The sequence below is a fragment of the Moschus berezovskii genome, chromosome 7 (assembly GCF_049115385.1).
Source record: "Moschus berezovskii isolate FMDL1 chromosome 7, NW_MosBer_1.0, whole genome shotgun sequence".
NCBI lineage: Eukaryota > Metazoa > Chordata > Mammalia > Artiodactyla > Moschidae > Moschus > Moschus berezovskii.
The window spans coordinates 70969288-70988763 of NC_142466.1; the positions used below are offsets into that span (position 1 = coordinate 70969288).

The 19476-nt window shown below is 46.3% G+C and overlaps 1 protein-coding gene across 2 annotated transcripts in view; it reads right to left on the reverse strand.

Moving 5' to 3' along the window:
• Nucleotides 1–19476, reverse strand: part of GABBR2 (gamma-aminobutyric acid type B receptor subunit 2) — a 379938-nt gene that overhangs the window by 262074 nt on the left and 98388 nt on the right. The window lies entirely within an intron of this gene.

A 19476-nucleotide genomic window follows, 5' to 3' on the forward strand; every position in this document is an offset into this window, starting at 1 on the left:
TTGAGATCACCCTGCTTTTGCATCCCCCATTCCAGCTTCTCATTCTACAGCAAAGGTCAGCAAACTTCTCCTGTAAGTGGCCAGGCAATTTTTAGGCTCTGTGGGCTACACGGTCTCTGTTGCAACTTCTCAACCCTTTGGAGCAGGAAAGCAGCCACAGACAATATGTAAATGAGTGAACACAGGTGCAATCCCATAAATTTTTATTTACAAAACAGGGAGTAGGTAGATTTGGACCACTGACTGCAGCTTGTCTACCCCTGCTCCAGAATCTCACAGAACATGTGCAGTCCTTCACCCCCACCAGAGCCCTTCAGACACCTAAACTCAGCCAGCTTGCCTCCAGGAGATGCTTTCAGGCCAAATGACTCTAAGTTCTTCTCCCATCCAAGTAATAATCAGGCCCGACTCTTCTTGGCTTCCGAGATCAGACGAGATCAGGTACGTTCAGGGTGATATGGCTGTAGACCCCTTAGCTCTTCTAAACATCTCTGAATGATATGATTTCACATCCTTCTCGTCTATGGACATCCTCAGGAATGCCTTCAGAGGACAGATATTTCTAGGGAAGCACCCCAAATACCTCCATCTGCCCTGCACAGGAAAGCAACACGAAGTAATGTGTATTGTGTACTCACTCTGTGTCAAGCATGGTAATAAGAACTTCATATAAATTACCCTATTCATTCCTCATAGCATTATGTAAGGTAGATACTATTATTATTTCCATCTCAAATAGAAGGAAATGGAGGTTCAGAGGAGTTTAAAAATTTGCCCCAGGTCAAAAATGGTAAGAATTCCATCTCTAGACAGTGTCATTTCAGAGCACTGTTTTATTTTAAATAAGAATTTATTATGAAATATTTCACTCATAGGAAAGAATATATATACACATTAACTTATACAAAACATGAAAAATAGTGATGTGAACATATAGTATGTCCAACAGCCAGCTTAGGCTGAAGCCCCTGGTGCCTACTCTGCCCATATTCCTCTTCACAAGGAAGAACCCCTAGTCTGAATTTTGTGTTTATCCTTCCTGGCTTTTCTTTATTATCATATGTATGTTTCCCAAACACTGTACTGTTTAATTTCACTTTAAGTCTATATGTAAATGGAATCATGCCTGAAACGTGCCTCTATAGCTTCACATCACGTTTGTGAGATTTCTGTTGTTGAATAAAGCTGTAGTTCATTCATTCTGACAGCTGTGTAGTATTCCGTTGTGTGAACATGCCATGGTTTATCTGTTAGTTTCCTTGTTGATGGATACTTGGGCTGTTTCCAGTGTTTTATTTAGTTGGTGTTGTAAACAAGACAGCTAAACATTTCTGTGTGTGTCTCCTGCCACACATATGCAGAGCTTCTCTAGGGTATAAACCCAGAAATGGAATCACTTGCTCACAGTATTTCCCACATTGTGTCAGTGTGATTTTATCCATTTACACTTCCACCAGCAGTATTAGAGATATCTCATTACTCCTCATACTCACTGACTTTAGTTTTTGCCAGTCCTATGGGTATTTGATGAAATTAAAAGATGCTTACTCCTTGGAAGGAAAGTTATGACCAATCTAGACAGCATATTAAAAAGCAGAGACATTACTTTGCCAACCAAGGTCCGTCTAGTCAAGGCTATGGTTTTTCCCATGGTCATGTATGGATGTGAGAGTGGGACTGTGAAGAAAGCTGATCGCCGAAGAATTGATGTTTTTGAACTGTGGTGTTGGAGAAGACTCTTGAGAGTCCTTTGGACTGCAAGGAGATCCAACCAGTCCATTCTAAAGGAGATCAGTCCTGGGTGTTCATTGGAAGGACTGATGCTAAAGCTGAAACTCCAATACTTTGGCCACCTCATGCGAAGAGCTGACTCACTGGAAAAGACCCTGATGCTGGGAGGGATTGGGGGCAGGAGGAGAAGGGCACGACAGAGAATGAGATGGCTGGATGGCATCACCGACTCGACAGACATGAATTTGAGTGAACTCCGGGAGTTGATGATGGACAGGGAGGCCTGGTGTGCTGTGATTCATGGGGTCGCAAAGAGTCGGACACGACTGAGCGACTGAATTGAACTGATGGGTATTTGATATGTCATTTCAATGTGTATGTTCCTGATTATTGAAGAGGATAAGTCATTTTTTCATATGTTTGTGTTTCTACTTCCTCTTTTAGACTAGTGACTTTGCCTACTTTTCTGTTGGATTGTTTGTCTTTTCCTTATTGATTTGATTAGAGGATACCTAGCCACAATTGCTAAAACAAATGAAATGGTGACCTCCCACATTCTGAGCACAGATTTCTATTAATGCAGCCTCAGACCGCAGTCCCTATTTCACATAGCGTTTGCTATCAGTGAAAATCACTAAATCAGCATGTGTAATCTTGGTAAGAAAACACCTATGAACCGTTCTTAGAAAATAAAAAAGGAGGAAGGAAGGAAGGAACTACTTGATGTTAAAAATCCAGCCACCCACAAAAAGAATCATAGTATAGATCTCAAGGAAGGAGGGCTTGTGATAAAAAGGAGTGACTGTGAGAGATGGACCCGTTTAACATGAAACAATATAAAGATAATAAAGTAACATAAAATTCAGAATGTGGAGGAGGGAAAAGAAGTGGTGAGATTGCTAATTTCCTCTCCTTCTATATAAGGACTTTGTACCATCTAAGGCAGAAAACTCCCGTTTAATAGTCAGGACTCTAACTTCACTGCTCCTCATAATCTTTTATTACCCTCATATATTTTAAAAACAAATAATTTGTATAGTAAAGAAAAATTGTTTAATGTTCAGCAATTCCTTCTACTTTATGCTTCCTTATTTTCTTCTGTTACATTCAGATGAACAAAATTTAACAGTAACTTCACATAACATGTAATAATGATCTTTTTTTAAAAGTGTTTCTGTCCATCTTTCTGCTCATAACATCTGCGTGGAGAGACATCTGGACTAGAAGTCATCTCAAGTTAAAGATGGTGAGTTTTAAAAAATTCCCCTCTTCATACTTACTTGTTTTACTTGACTTTTTAAAGCACATATTATTTTTATAGACAGAAACTAATTTTTATTTTTTCTTATTTATTTATTTATTATTATTATTATTTTTTTTACTTTACAATATTGTATTGGTTTCGCCATACATTGACATGAATCTGCCCCAAGTATACATGTGTTCCCCATCCCACCGTGCACTGGGATGACCCAGAGGGATGATATGGGGAGAAACTCATTTTTAAACTGGTAGGCTTTTCACACTCCAAGATGTTTCTCAATCATTTGAGTTCATCTCTGTCTGTTCTTCTGTGATTGACTTTCTGAGCCAAAGCACAGGACTTAACATTTATTATTGCTAAACCATGTTTAAAAATTAGTCCAGCACCATGGCCAACCAGAATCCAAAACACTGTATTATTTTTTCATTGAAATTAATTCATTCAAACATTTCCTGAGCATCCACTAAGTGCTAAGAGAAACAAGTAAGTCCCTGTGACATTTAATTCTTTGAATAGAGTAGCTACTCAAGAAACATTTACTGACATATTAAATCTGGAAATAAGAATGGTAATAATAGCACAGCAGTCTCTATAAAGCATTTTTGTTCCAGACACTATTATAATTTTTTAATATTTATTAACTCAATCCTCCCCAACAACACTATGAAGCATGTCCTGTTATTATCCATATTTTAATAGATAAAGAAACTGAGGGTCAGAGAGGTAAGTAATTTGTCCAAAGCTTTACACAGTGAGTAAGAAGCAGAGCTGGGATTCTGTCCTCCCTGGACGCACAGCAATAGTCCACTCCCCAGTCTCCGTTGCAACTAGGTGTGACCGCTGACTTTTGGGCAATGGGATGCGAGCAAAGGTGATGGGTACTATGCCCAGGAGTGGCGTCAAAAGCCTTCCCATGGGTGCTCTATGCTCTCTTTCCATCCACAGTGTGAATGGGGAAGACATCAAGGACCTAGACCTCCCAACCCCAAATCCTTATGCCCACCATGGAGGGGCACCAGGGCTGCCACAGAAACTATCACAGGGCGGGCAGCCTCCCAAGGTGACAGACTTTGGGAGCAGTGCCTGCAGCACACGACTCACTCTTCGCAGGTAATCCCAACCCACAGATGCTCACCATCACTTCTGGATCAGCCCAAGACTCAGCTATGGGCAATCTTGAGCCCCTTTGGCCTGTCTGAGACTTCCTCAGAGCTGCACCATTGCCTGAATCTCTTTCTAACCCCCTCTCCTTCCTTCCCCTTCTCTTTTCGGGGGGGCAGACCTGCCCACACTCTGAAGTCTTGCTTGGCCTTTCCCTGCTCTCCCCGTCTTTCTTTCACGAGCGTTTCTCCCAAAGCACCTCTAACTCTGGGCTTCTGCTTCCCAGAGGACCCAACCAATACACTCTCTGACCTGCACTTGACTATGATGTGAGCCAGAAATCACCTTACGACATTAATCGCTGGAATTCAGGGCTGTTTTTCACTGCAGTTAGACTGCATTGACCAGTAACATTCTTAACCACCTGCTAGAAGGATGAAATGCAAGGAAATCAACAAACCTGGGAAATTATCATAGCAAGGCGAAAAGAATTTGGAGACAAAAATATATATATATTAGGGGAAAAGGTAGAAAGAAATTACACTGTGCAGTTAAAATTTGTGCCCTATCATTCAGGACACTGACGTCAATCCAAAATTCAAGGGACATGATGAGATATAACTCAGATTTGCTGCACTGGGCGGTCCTCATCCCCTCTGTCCCTCCTGTGTCCACAAAGGGCCTGGCTCCAGACAGGTGTTTAGTATGTACTGGCTGGACAAAATTACTGTTGCATGGCAGATGCAAGCCCTGCTGGTGGATACAGCCTGAAATAAAAGTAACCATAGCCGCAGCTCTGTCCCAAAGAGCTTATTAACTCCAGCCATCTTGAGTTTTTCACACTCCTTCCCCAGGGTGATGGACAGACCATCTGCTTCTATAAGTCTCCAGAGAGCCAGACTGTCCATCTTGGATACTGAGAAAAACTGGCATTTCTGTATTCTCCCTGAAGCTGTCACTCAGAATTCCTGGCTGGCTGCAGACTGTGTTATTCGAGGATGATGGAGTCGCAGCACACATCTCTCCTCTGCACTGGGAAAGCCAATTAACCAATTTACAAAGTATTTTTCAAAGACTGGTAGATACCAGTTCTGTTTTCTAATTAGCTGTCAGTAAGTACCCTTCCACCCCTGCAAACGCAGGTGTGACATTATAAAAAGTCAGGGTCAAGAACACAAAGCGTATATGGGCTGCTTGTCAGGAGGGTTGGGGGTGCTCCCGCTGCAGGTATGCACAAATATCACGCGTTGTCAGCCCTTGCCCTGGGGATGGGGACCTGGTTACCTGCTGAGGAGGGACCACACTCCAGCTAGGTGCTGCCAAGCCTTCTCCACCCCTTTCTACCCCATATCCACCTCTGCAGCGTGCTCTTCTGAGCGGTGAACTGCTCCAGTATTTGCTGAGGGCCTGGGCTAGATACAGGGTAAGACATGGTCCCTGTCCTCAGGGGACTTATCATCTAGAGGAGGTACAGGAATAACCTCACAGGGTATAGTAAGAGGTGCAGTGAAGGTTAGAACATTCATTCGTTCCGTCCACGCTCATTCGTTCCGTCCACGCTCATGGGATGATGGTTTAGAGCCAGACCCTGTGATAGGTGATGGGGACACAGGAAAGGTCTTGGCCATGACGGAGCGCTCACCTCACTGGGGTGACAGGACCGAAACAAAAGGCCCCAACACAAGGCAGGATAAAAGTGGGAACCATGGTAGAGACACAAGTCATGCAGAAAGAAGGGAATGGTCGAATCACACTGAGATATTCCACCAAGACTTCTTGGAGGAGGTGGCATTTGAGCTGAGCCTTGGACGATAAGGAAGAGAGTGAGGTGGTGGGAGGGCACCCTGGGCCTAGATGCCAGCATGAGCGAAGTCTCAGAGTGGGGAATGCATACAGAAGAAGTGAGCACTCACTTCTGGGGCGGGAGCACCGGGTGGAGAAGGGAGGAGGCAGGAGACATGTGGGTCAGATGCATGGGTGGGGTCAGTCCGGCTGGTCCCTGGGGAACCGTGAACGCTAGGCAGGGTGCACTCTCTCTTCTCCAGGCAGCAGGAGTCACTGCAGAACTTTAAACAGGGAATGCCAGGATGGAGGCTGTGCTGTACTCAGATGACTCTGGCAGCTGGCGTAGAGGAGAAACGACTGACGGGGAAGAAGGTGACCAGCTGGCAGGTGGGAGCAATGGTCCAGGTGTGAGCTTTGATGAGCAACCTGGTCCCACACTCTGGAAAGGACATGAGACCACAGTGGGGTTCACCTCCCACAGGCCCATTAACTAAGGGGATTGGAGGCTTGGGTTTGACCAGTACATGATGTCAATGGGACTCGGTCAAACGGGTTATCTCAATCGCCTCCTTAATGGGAGGCTCAGTAATGGGGAAGACCAATGAGGAAAGACACAAAAGAGAGAATAAAGCCGGCTATGTCAGGCACTGGATGTGGGCTTGATGAGGGCCCCAGGCCCCTGTGACCACCTCTTCACCTGGGCATCACTTATAAAACAAAAAGGTTGAGTGAGCGGGTTTATCAGTCAGGAGAGGCTAGGCTCTGCTGTAGCAACAAATACCCCCAAATCTCAATGGAGCATCCCAGGGAAAAGTTGGTTTCTCTCTTGGCAAGGGGAAGCTTGACATACCCTAGTCACTCAGGGGCCCAAGTTTATGGAACAACTGCCATCTTCAATGCTGCTTGTTGCCAAGAGAGAAGGAAAAAGAAAACTTTGGAGAGAGTCAAACAGCAATTAAATGGAACTCACTGGCCAGACTTGGCCCCATCCAAGTACAAGGAACACGAGGCACAACTTGGCCAGCAGAGGAGGGGAACTAGCTGTTAGGGAACTACAAGCGGCTGCCGCAGTCAACCTCGCAGATTCCTCCCTGCCCTAACTGTGTTTTGGTTTATGCATCAGATCTTCATTCAATGTATACACATCAAGCTAACACTTCTTTAGCTCTGACCTACGTATTGGGCACTATGCTAGATTCTGCACATCCATTATCTCTTTTTTTTTTTAAATAAAGTATCTCATTTAATATTTGCAATGCCTCTATGAGATGGATATCATTTCAGACATAACTTGCTTTATTGAGTTTCGATTTGTTGTGCTTTGTAGATTTTTTTTTTAACAAATTGAAAGCTTGTGGCAACTCTGTGTTGAGAAATCTATCAGTGCCATTTTTCCAACATTTGCTCACATCATGTTTCTGTACCACATTCTGATAATTCTCATGACATTGCAAACCCTATACCAGCAAAAAGATTTGACCCACTGAAAACTCAGATGAGGGTTAGCATTTTTTAGCAACAAAGTATGTTTAAATTAAGATATGTACATGATTTTTTTAGACACAAGGCTACTGCACACTTAACAGACTCTGGTATAGTGTAAACATGACTTTTATACACACTGGGAAACAAAAAAATTTGTGTGGTTTGCTTTATTGTGACATTTGCTTTATTGTGGTGTTCTCAAACCAAATATACAATATCTCCAAGGTTTGCCTGTATTGTCCCCAGTTAACAGAGATGAAAACAGAGGTTCTGAGAGCTTAACTGACAAGCTGAAGGTCACACTACTAGTAAATCATGAAGCCAAAACTCAATTCCAGAGAATCACACCCCAAACCCCAACTCTCATCTCTTACAATCTGAGCTGTCCAGAGATGGGGTAAAATGTCTTGTAAAGCAGTGGGCTGCCTGTCACTGTGGGCATGCTGATAGAGGCCTGCAGAAGAATGTTGAAGAAAAGGTAATTTCACTGAGCAAAGGAATAGATCCAGTCCTGGATTTTCAAGAGGAAGGCGAGGAAACAGGAAAAGTGGGGGTAAGTCTTGGGAACAACAAGTGGCATTCTGAGTTGGAGCACTCTGTAGATGAAGAAAAAAAGGAGAGGTGGAACTGGAAAGGGAGGTTGGGGTAGCCATGGTGGGCCTTGAGCTGGACTCTGGGGGAGTTTTTCTTTTGGTTTGGTTGTTTAATGATTTTAACCATTTTTCAAATGACAACTCAGCGGCATTAAGTGCACTCACTATGTTGTATAACCATAACCACTATCTATCTCTAGAACTTCATCCTCCCAAACAGAAAAACTGTCCCTATTAAACCCCAGGGAGTTCTTAAAAGGGCTTCAAACTTGATAATGACATCTTCAGAGCTGAGCTGGTGATGAAACCCTCAGGTGGAGAGGACAACCCTGGCTGCCATTTGAAGGACATTAGTGAAGGGAAGCTTGGAGAAGGCAATGGCACCCCACTCCAGTACTCTTGCCTGGAAAATCCTGTGGACGGAGGAGCCTGGTAGGCTGCAGTCCATGGGGTTGCTAGGAGTTGGACACAACTGAGCGACTTCACTTTCACTTTTCACTTTCATGCATTGGAGAAGGAAATGGCAGCCCACTCCAGTGTTCTTGCCTAGAGAATCCCAGGGACGGGGGAGCCTGGTGGGCTGCCGTCTATGGGGTCGCACAGAGTCAGACACGACTGAAGTGACTTAGCAGCAGCAGCAGCAGCAGCAGTGGAGGGAAGAGAGGCTGGACAAGGGGGTAGGTGATGAAACCAGCACAGGGTCCAGGTGGAAATGGCAGGAACCAAAGACAAGGCAGCCAGAGGGGCAGAGGCAGGTGGTCAGATCTGGAATTACAGGAAGGGAAACCACAGAGGAAGAGAGGAGTCCGAGTTTCCTCCGGGGACCCTGAGAGTCCTGGGCCACCAACTGGGGCAGAGGAGCGAGGAAGGGGCCACCACTGAGTCTTGCACTGGACTGGACACAGGGGAGCCACTGACTGGCTGCGGGCTCCACCATCTTTCCCAGGGGAGGCACATCCCCAGGCTGGACAGTCCTTCCTGGGACAAGAGCCAGGGCTGTCCCTGGGGCTCCCTCAGAGGTCTGCAGCCTGACACGGACCCTGATTATACTCAGACTCTCACCAGGTGCCTGAATGGAGATGAAGGGCGACTGCAGGAAGGCGGGCTTGTCGCCCCTGTTTCTGGCAGCCGCACTCATTCCTCAATTCAGCAGCAGCTCAGGTGGAGTTAATTACATGCCTCTCTTGTCTCCCAGCTGGGGACACGGAGGTCACTCCCCCGCCTGATGGATGAGGGATGGTCCGTCACATATCATCACAGCCAGGGGACCCTACTCAAGGGAGCTTCCAATCCCTCAGCCCTGTCACAAATCCTTCCACCTCTCTGCCATGTGGGCTCCGGTGAGCACCTGACTTCAGAAACCTTTTTGAGAAGCAACTTTCCCACCAGCCCCCTACTCAGGCCTGCTCCCCCAGCTCCCATCCCCACCTCCACCTGACCCCTGGCACAGGCTGACATCACTTGGAAGCTGACTTCGGGAGGCCTTGCTGCACGAGCAACCATGGCCCTCACCCATCCCAACACCCTGTTCTCAGGCCCCACCTCCTCCACCTTTCCAGGTCTCTATCCCCAGAACCCAGTGCTGCTCCTCGCCCCCATGGCTGAGCTTCTGCTAAGTGGTCCCCAAGCCCATCACAGCACTGCCCACCCAGGTGGCATTGCACAGGGCTGCCCGGACCCCGATGGATGGGAAGCACCACCTGCTTAGAGAGTGGCAGTGTGGTGTCACTTGAAGTCTAGTTAGAGAGAAAGACCCCAAAACAGATGCCTCTGAGTGTTGAGAGGGGAGCAGGGAGGCTCCAGGAGGAGGCCGCCTGGCGGTGGCGGGGGGCTCCTGTGGCTCTTGGGGCAGCTGAGTGCAGTGCACTTCAGAGTACGATCTGCTTTGAGGGAGCCCCTTCATAGGACCCCTTGCCTGGAGGGCTGGAAAAGCTCCAAGAGCAGCAGCCTTGGGAAGGCCAAGAGGAGGTGCAGACCCTCAGAGGGCAACCTGGCCCAGTCCTCACATCCCTGCACCTCTCTTTGTAAAACAGGGAGGCGATACTGGGAAGGCCTAACCCTAGGGTCCTCCCAGTGCTAAACAGGGCAAATGCCTGAGAGCCCTTGGATAGCCATCAAAGCTGCTCTGATTCAGTCTGATGCACTAAGCATTTGCTGAGCACCTTCCATGAGCCAAGCTCTGTGCCAGGCGCTGGGCAAACAGAGGAAGCCAGTCCTCAATGAATCCACTGGCGAGGGGAGACAAGAGAGGAGCCAAGGAGTACAGGCTGGGAAAGCACACCATGAAAGGGACAGCAGAGAGTGTGGGGCCTAGAAAAGGCCACTGAATCCAGCACCAGCAATCAGGGTGGGCTTCATACAGGAGGAGACACTTATACTGAGCCTCTGTACATAAGAAGAAATTAGCTAGAGAGAGTAGAAGAGAGTGGCCTACAGTGACAGGAACATTCATTCATTCATTCATTCTACAAGAATTTTTTTTACCTTCTTTAAAAAAATTTAGTTATTTAATTGGAGGCTAATTACTTTACAACATTGTAGTGGTTTTTGCCATACACTGACATGAATCTGCCCAGGGTACACATGTGTCCCTCATCCTGAACCCCCTCCCACCTCCCTCCGCATCCCATCCCTCAGGGTTGTCCCAGTGCACTGGTTTTAAGGGCCCTGTTTCATGCATCGAACTTGGATTGGTGATCTATTTCACATATGGTAATATACATGTTTCAATGCTATTCTCTCAAATCATCCCACCCTCGCCTTCTCCCACAGAGTCCAAAAGTTTGTTCTTTATATCTGTGTCTCTTTTGCTGTCTTGCATATAGGGTCATCGTTACCATCTTTCTAAATTCCATATATATGCGTTAATATGCTGTATTGGTGTTTTTCTTTCTGACTTACTTCACTCTGTATAATAGGCTCCAGTTTCATCCACCTCATTAGAACGGATTCAAATGTGTTCTTTTTAATGGCTGAGTAATACTGCATAGGAACCTGGAATGTTAGGTCCATGAATCAAGGCAAATTGGAAGTGGTCAAACAGGAGATGGCAAGAGTGAACGTCAATATTCTAGGAATCAGTGAACTAAAATGGACTGGAATGGGTGAATTTAACTCATATGACCATTATATCTACTACTGTGGGCAGGAATCCCTTAGAAGAAATGGAGGAGCCATCATGGTCAACAAAAGAGTCCGAAATGCAGTACTTGGATGCAATCTTAAAAACAACAGAATAATTTCTGTTCGTTTCCAAGGCAAACCATTCAGTATTACAGTAATCCAGGCCTATGCCCCAACCAGTAACTCTGAAGAAGCCGAAGTTGAACGGTTCTATGAAGACCTATGAGATCTTTTAGAACTAACACCCAAAAAAGATGTCCTTTTCATTATAGGGGACTGGAATGCAAAAGCAGGAAGTCAAGAAACACCTGGAGTAACAGGCAAACTTGGCCTTGGAGCACGGTATGAAGCAGGGCAAAGGCTAATAGAGTTTTGCCAAGAGAACGCACTGGTCATAGCAAACACCCTCTTCCAACAACACAAGAGAAGACTCTACACATGGACATCACCAGATGGTCAACACCGAAATCAGATTGATTATATTCTTTGCAGCCAAAGATGGAGAAGCTGTATACAGTTAGCAAAAACAAGACCAGGAGCTGACTGTGGCTCAGATCATGAACTCCTTATTGCCAAATTCAGACTTAAATTGAAGAAAGTAGGGAAAACCACTAGACCATTCAGATATGACCTAAATCAAATCCCTTATGATTATACAGTGGAAGTGAGAAATAGATTTAAGGGATTAGATCTGATAGAGTGCCTGATGAACTCTGGACAGAGGTTCATGACATTGTACGGGAGACAGAGAGCAAGACCATCCCCATGGAAAAGAAATGCAAAAAAGCAAAATGGCTGTCTGAGGAGGCCTTACAAATAGCTGTGAAAAGAAGAGAAGCGAAAAGCAAAGGAGAAAAGGAAAGATATAAGCATCTGAATGCAGAGTTCCAAAGAATAGCAAGGAGAGATAAGAAAGACTTCCTCAGCGATCAATGCAAAGAAATAGAGGAAAACAACAGAATAGGAAAAACAAGAGATCTCTTCAAGAAAATTAGAGATTCCAAGGGAACATTTCATGCAAAGATGGGCTCGATAAAGGACAGAAATGGTACGGACCTAACAGAAGCAGAAGATATTAAGAAGAGGTGGCAAGAATACACAGAAGAACTGTACAAAAAAGATCTTCACGACCAAGATAGTCACGATAACGTGATCACTGACCTAGAGCCAGACATCTTGGAATGTGAAGTCAAGTGGGCCTTAGAAAGCATCACTACGAACAAAGCTAGTGGAGGTGATGGAATTCCAGTTGAGCTATTTCAAATCTTGAAAGAAGATGCTGTGAAAGTGCTGCACTCAATATGCCAGCAAATTTGGAAAACTCAGCAGTGGCCACAGGACTGGAAAAGGCCAGTCTTCATTCCAATCCCAAAGAAAGGCAATGCCAAAGAATGCTCAAACTACCGCACAATTGAACTCATCTCACACGCTAGTAAAGTCATGCTCCAAAGTCTCCAAGCCAGGCTTCAGCAATATGTGAACCATGAACTCCCAGATGTTCAAGCAGGTTTTAGAAAAGGCAGAGGCACCAGAGATCAAATTGCCAACATCCGCTGGATCATGGAGAAAGCAAGAGATTTTCAGAAAAACATCTATTTCTGCTTCATTGACTATGCCAAAGCTTTTGACTGTGTGGATCACAATAAACTGTGGAACATTCTGAAAGAGATGGGAATACCAGACCACCTGACCTGCCTCTTGAGAAACCTGTATTCAGGTCAGGAAGCAACAGTCAGAACTGTACATGGAACAACAGACTGGTTCCGAATAGGAAAAGGAGTACGTCAAGGCTGTATATTGTCACCTTGCTTATTTAACTTATATGCAGAGTACATCATGAGGAACGCTGGGCTGGAAGAAGCACAAGCTGGAATCAAGATTGCCGGGAGAAATATCAATAACCTCAGATATGCAGATGACACTACCCTTATGGCAGAAAGTGAAGAGGAACTCAAAAGCCTCTTGAGGAAAGTGAAAGAGGAGAGTGAAAAGGTTGGCTTGAAGCTCAACATTCAGAAAACAAAGATCGTGGCATCCCATCACTTCATGGGAAATAGATGGAAAAACAGTGGAAACAGTGTCAGACTTTATTTTGGGGGGCTCCAAAATCACTGTGGATGCTGATTGCAGCCATGAAATTAAAAGACGCTTACTTCTTGGAAGGAAAGTTATGACCAACTTTGATAGCATATTAAAAAGCAGAGACATTACTTTGCCAACAAAGGTCCGTCTAGTCAAGGCTATGGTTTTTCCCGTGGTCATGTATGGATGTGAGAGTTGGACTGTGAAGAAAGCTGATCGCCGAAGAATTGATGCTTTTGAACTGTGGTGTTGGAGAAGACTCTTGAGAGTCCCTTGGACTGCAAGGAGATCCAACCAGTCCATTCTAAAGGATATCAATCCTGGGTGTTCATTGGAAGGACTGATGCTAAAGCTGAAACTCCAATACTTTGGCCACCTCATGCGACGAGTTGACTCACTGGAAAAGACTCTGATGCTGGGAAAGGTTGGGGGCGGGAGGAGAAGGGGACAACAGAGGATGAGATGGCTGGATGGCATCACCGACTCGATGGACATGAGTTTGAGTGAACTCCGGGAGTTGGTGATAGACAGAGAGGCCTGGCGTGCTGTGATTCATGGGGTCGCAGAGAGTCGTACATGACTGAGCGACTGAACTGAACTGAACTGAATACTCCATTGTGTATATGTACCGCAGCTTTCTTATCCATTCGTCTGCGATGGACATCTAGGTTGCTTCCATGTCCTGGCTATTATAAACAGTGCTGCGATGAACATTGGAGTACATGTGTCTCTTTCAATTCTGGTTTCCTCAGTGTGTATGCCCAGCAGTGGGATTGCTGGGTCATATAGCAGCTCTATTTCCAGTTTTTTAAGCAATCTCCACCTTGTTCTCCATAATGGCTGTACTAGTTTGCATTCCCACCAATAGTATAAGAGGATTCCCTTTTCTCCTCACCCTCTCCAGCACTTATTGTTTGTAGACTTTTTGGTAGCAGCCCTTCTGACTGGTGTGAGATGGTACCTCATTGTGGTTTTGATTTGCATTTCTCTGATAATAAGTGATGTTGAGCATCTTTTCATGTGTTTGTTAGCCATCTGTATGTCTTCTTTGGAGAAATGTCTGTTTAGTTCTTTGACCCATTTTTTTGGTTGGGTCATTTATATTTCTGGTATTGAGCTGCATGAGCTGTTTGTACATTTTTAAGATTAATTCTTTGTCAGTTGCTTCATTGCTATTATTTTCTCCCATTCCGAAGGCTGTCTTTTCACCTTGCTTATAGTTCCCTTCATTGTGCAGAAGCTTTTAAGTTTAATTAGGTCGCATTTATTTTTGCTTTTATTTCCATTACTCTAGGAGGTGGGTCATAGAGGATCCTAATTATTTGAGCACTCACTACACGTCAGGCACTGTGATAGGTGGCAAAGACACAGCAGGGAGCAGAAGCCCCACCCATGGAGAGCTTCCATTCCAGTGTGGGAAGGAGGGAAGAATGAGTAGGGTAAGTAAAATGCTAATAAAATTTATAGAGTAAAGTGATAAGCAAAATGCGTTGTCTATGATGAGTGTTAAAAGGAAAAACACAGTGGGGAAAAGACTGTTTGGGGTGGTGGTGGGAAGGGGGTGAACTAGGAGCTTTCAGCAATGATTGACACCCAAACCATGGCACAGGGAGGCAGAGAATGCAGAGGCTGTGAAGGAGTGTGAGGGACCCCTGGGAGGTGGCTGTCAGGGAGGAGACAGCAGAGAGCTGACCCCAGAGAGCACTATGGGGAATCAGTAATAGAAATCATGATTATCATTAAACCACAGCCATTGGCTATCATTCCCTGATGTACATCTGAAGGTCAAAGCAACTAAGAACTGTAATGATTTGGGGAAAACGCCCCTCCAAACTTCAGAAGAATCCAAACCTTGCCATTGAAAACAGCCACTCAGAATCTCAGAATCTGAGGGGTTGAGAATTCCCTATATGGCCACACCCCAACCTGGCATGATCTGCCAGGGACAGAGCAGCACAGAGGCGATGGGAACACAGGTGGGAGACGCGCTGAGCTGGAAGATGCAGGGCACGGGAAGCAGTGCCTCTGGCTGGACCAGCGGTCATGGCCCAGCCCCCACCCTCTAGTCCAACTTGTAGGTGGGGACCATGTGGGCAAGACTCAACCCTCCTCCGCTTCTTATAAAACAGGTCTAGCGAGCCTCCCGCCTTCACATGGCAGAGGCCCGATCAGGCTGGACAGCACTTGTGGGCCCTGGAAGCATATGTATGTTGAAGGGCCCTTGTTGCTACTTATACCCAGACCTGAGGGCACAGCCTGCCCCAGACTGAAGACTGAGCTCTTATTGGTTTGCCATTTGCTGGGTGACCTTGGGTTGGGTCCCTCCTGTCTCTTGGCTTCAAGATCCTCGTCCCAGGACAGCCTTCGGCCTCTCTGAGCTCCAAGGTTCTGTGAGGTTTCTTACATACAGTAGTTTGTTATCACTAGAGTGAGTCCTGCCAGAACCACTCCCCAAAACTGGGCCAAGTTCTAACCATGACGGGACTCCCACCCAGATACAGAGTAAGGCAGAGTTGCCTGTGGCCTGCATGTCACCCCCTCCTCAGGACTGCTCCACACGCACCTGTCAGCCTCCTGGGCCCTTTCCCAGGTCGAGGGCAGAGAAAAATTACTTTCATAAATCCTGCAAACAGAATAGGAGGATTTCTCAGGGCTTATTCATTCTCAGGCAGAAAAAAATTATGATTATTTTTTCCCAGAGTAGCAGCCTTGCTGTGAAATTCTTACTTTGTTTTCTTTAACAGATCCTTCCTGAGCCTTGAAAAATTATTTGAACGGGTTTTCTCAGAAATTTTAAAAAAAACAAGCAGGATGAGAAATAAACCAGACCAAAAAAGGACGAATATTGCATGATTCACTTAGATGAGGTACCTAGAGCAGTCAGCATAGCAGTGGCGCTAGTGGTAAAAAACCCGCTTGACAATGCAGGAGACGTAAGAGACCCGGGTTCAAGCCCTGGGTCAGGAAGATCCCCTGGAGAAGGGCGAGGCAACCCACTCCAGCATTCTTGCCTGGAGATTCTCATGGACGAGAAGCCCAGTGGGCTGCGGTCCATAGGGTCACAAAGAGTTGGATACACCTGAAGCGACTGAGCGCCAGCACGGAGCAGTCAACTCCACAGCAAGGGAAAGTAGAATAGTGGTTTTCTGGAGCTTGGGGCGGGAGGAAAGTGGAATTATTGTCAAATGTATATGGAGTTTCCGTTTGGGAAGATAGAGAAGTTCTGAAGATTGATGGTGTCGATGGCTGCACAAGTGAATGTATTTAATGCCACTGAATGGAACACCCGAAAAACACTGAAAATGGTAAATTTGATGTTATGTATATCTTACCACGATTTAAAAAAAAATAAGCAGGAAGATAAATAATATCTTCCCTAGGACAGGTCTCATGGCTTCACTGGGCCTCAATTTCCTAATCTGTAAAATGAAAGAGAAATCCACTCCTCCCTGCTCTCTGAGCCTCAGGATAGAGAGAAGCCACCACCCCTTTTTCAAATGATACTTTACAAAGAACCTAAAGAGAAGTCAAAATGCACCTAAATAATGACTACCAAGAAGCACAAAACGGCCTCATGTCTAGAGGGCAGACTCACAAGCTCTTGGAGCCTGGAGGTCTCCATACCCGGCTCCCCCCCCCACCTTCTCTCCATAAGAGAAGCAGAGTGGGGTGAAGGAAGTTGCCCAGGGCTCACAGCGAGCCACTGAGCAAGATGGGCCAGACCCTCCTTCCAGACCCCCTGCTCTCCTCAGGCAGCAGCAGGCCCCAACTCTTCAGAATGCATACGGCTTCTGCCATGACAGCCATGTCCACACTCTCTGTGCCTGGACAAGCCCAGCACACCTTGCTTCCTCCCAGAAGCCTTCACTGGGTGAGACACCTTTCCCATGGGTTGACCCAGCATTCTCTGGGGTGGAACAGCCCAGGGCAGCCCCTGAAGTGTGGCTTTCTAAGGGTGGGGCTACTCCTACACCTCAGCAGCATAATGGTCAAGTGTCCAGCCCAGGAACGAGGTACCCAGGTTCAAATCTCCCATTTAACAGCCTACTGACCTTGAACCAATTCTTTAGTCTTTCTGGGCATCCATTTCCTCCCCTATAAATGAGGATAACACGTCTACTGCATACAGATGTTGTGAGGGTTAAACTGGTTAATTCAAAGCCCTTGGAAGAGTGCCTGCTACCTACTGAATGCCTGATAAGTGTTAGCTGTTCTGTGTACTCTCCTCAGGAGCCTGCCAGCCCTGGCATGCATGGCACACACAGGAGTTCTGAGAACATTTGCTGAGCCATGCTGGGCAATGAAAGGAGTCATGCAGCCTTGGAGGTGGGCCCTGGCTTGTGAGTTTCCTTCTCAAGCTTCACATTAAACAGCAATGGAGACCCCAGGAAGTGCCCGCCCCTTCCGGTCCCTCACAAGCCCCTCAACCCGCCATCTAATTCCTCTACCAGCCTGATCTAGCTCCAGTCCTGCTGTGGAAGGAGCGGGTGGTATGGTCACGACAGGCACCATATGGGGACCCGCCCCTCTTTACTGTGGGCCAATCTGTTGACATGACAGCCAGGCTTCCTGACCCTGATGCCCAGTCTCCACCCTTGGGTTCTGCCAAAAACATCCTTCACTGGCTGCCTTGTCAGTTGGAGCGAGGTTTTCACAGATTCCATCAAGACCCTTTCCCCACAAAGCAGCAGGTTTGGGACACCGTACCAGGCATCCCCACTCATAACCGAAATGAAACTGGCAGCTCTGCTCCCCAGAGTCCCAAAGTAGGGCTTAAGGAGGTACAGAGGGAGAAGTGGCCCCCCTCTCCAAGCTTTCCAGGAAATCCTCAACCAGGAGTGGAGAGGGACCCACCCCATGCAGTGCTCAGTCTGCAGGACCTCACACTTTAGGGAATGGCAGGTCAGGAAGAACGTCAGGAAGTCCTCTGAGTCGAGCTCTGCTTTCTACTGTTGGGGAACCCAAGGAGTATGGTTTGTCTGAGATCACAAAGGGCACCCCACCTCCTGTTGGCCCTGGATTCCCTGTACCCCATCAAGATTCTATTCACACTGCTCTAAAATAAACAAAAGAATGTACAGGATTCTTCTGTATAACTACAGAGCATATTAAATTTTAATTCTAAATGGGGAAACTTGAGACCATAATACACGAAGGACAAGACACACAGACTGAGTGCCCCACATGGTGGCAATAACAGCAAAAGAAAGAATAATAATAGCTCTCAACCCCTGAGGCTCACTACTGCTGCTGCTAAGTCACTTCAGTCGTGTCTGACTCTGTGTGACCCCATAGATGGAAGCCCACCAGGCTCCCCCATCCATGGGATTCTCCAGGCAAGAACACTGGAGTGGGTTGCCATTTCCTTCTCCAATGTGTGAAAGTGGAAAGTGAAAAGTGAAAGTGAAGTCGCTCAGTTGTGTCCGACCCTTAGCGACCCCACGGACTGCAGCCTACCAGGCTCCTCCATCCATGGGATTTTCCAGGCAAGAGTACTGGAGTGGCTTGCCATTGCCTTCTCCGGAGGCTCACTACATCCCAGGTAAAATCCTAATGTCTTCACAAACATCTCAAGTAACCGAATGTTCATAGCAAGCCCATTTTGCAGATCTGGGAATAGAAACTCAGAGTTTAAATAACAATTCAAGGACATAAAGCAAAAGAGGAGCTGGTCTATGCAGTTACCCATGACCCCATGAGGCCAGGGGTGGGGGGAGAGGGAAGGGAGTAGTAAGGGAGAAGGGGCAGCAAGTAACAATGAGCCACCGAGGGTGATAGCATAGACAAGGAAACTTCCAGAAAAATGCTCAGAGAAATGAAGAATGGCTGGGGGAGAGTGGTGAGGAATATTCATTTATCAATAGTTCCAAGAACCAGGCCCTGAACTAGTACTTTTGATTATACCATCTGTCCACCTTGCTTAAAGGCTTCTTAGGTGGGGATGGGGGAGGTCAGCTGACCAGGACTAAAGAGACTGGAAGAGGCTTCTTGGAGGAGAAGGCTTTCCAACTGGAAGGAAGACAGGCCTGTCTGAATTCTCCACAGCTTAGGAAACGCATCACCCACTTCGCGGTCCAAAGTATTCCATCTTGACACCACACCTACACTAAACTCTCCAGTCTCTAGAAGCAGAATGAATGTAAAATTCCACAGGGAGATGTATTGTTAACACAGTGCATAGCAGAAGACAGCAAAGGAATTTCACTAGGAGGCTGGCTGATGCAGTCAGCTGAAATAAATACATTAAAACATGGAATTGTTGTCCCCTTTGTGTATGTTAGTTTTAATTAGTGTTTGCTGAAAAACTAAGAC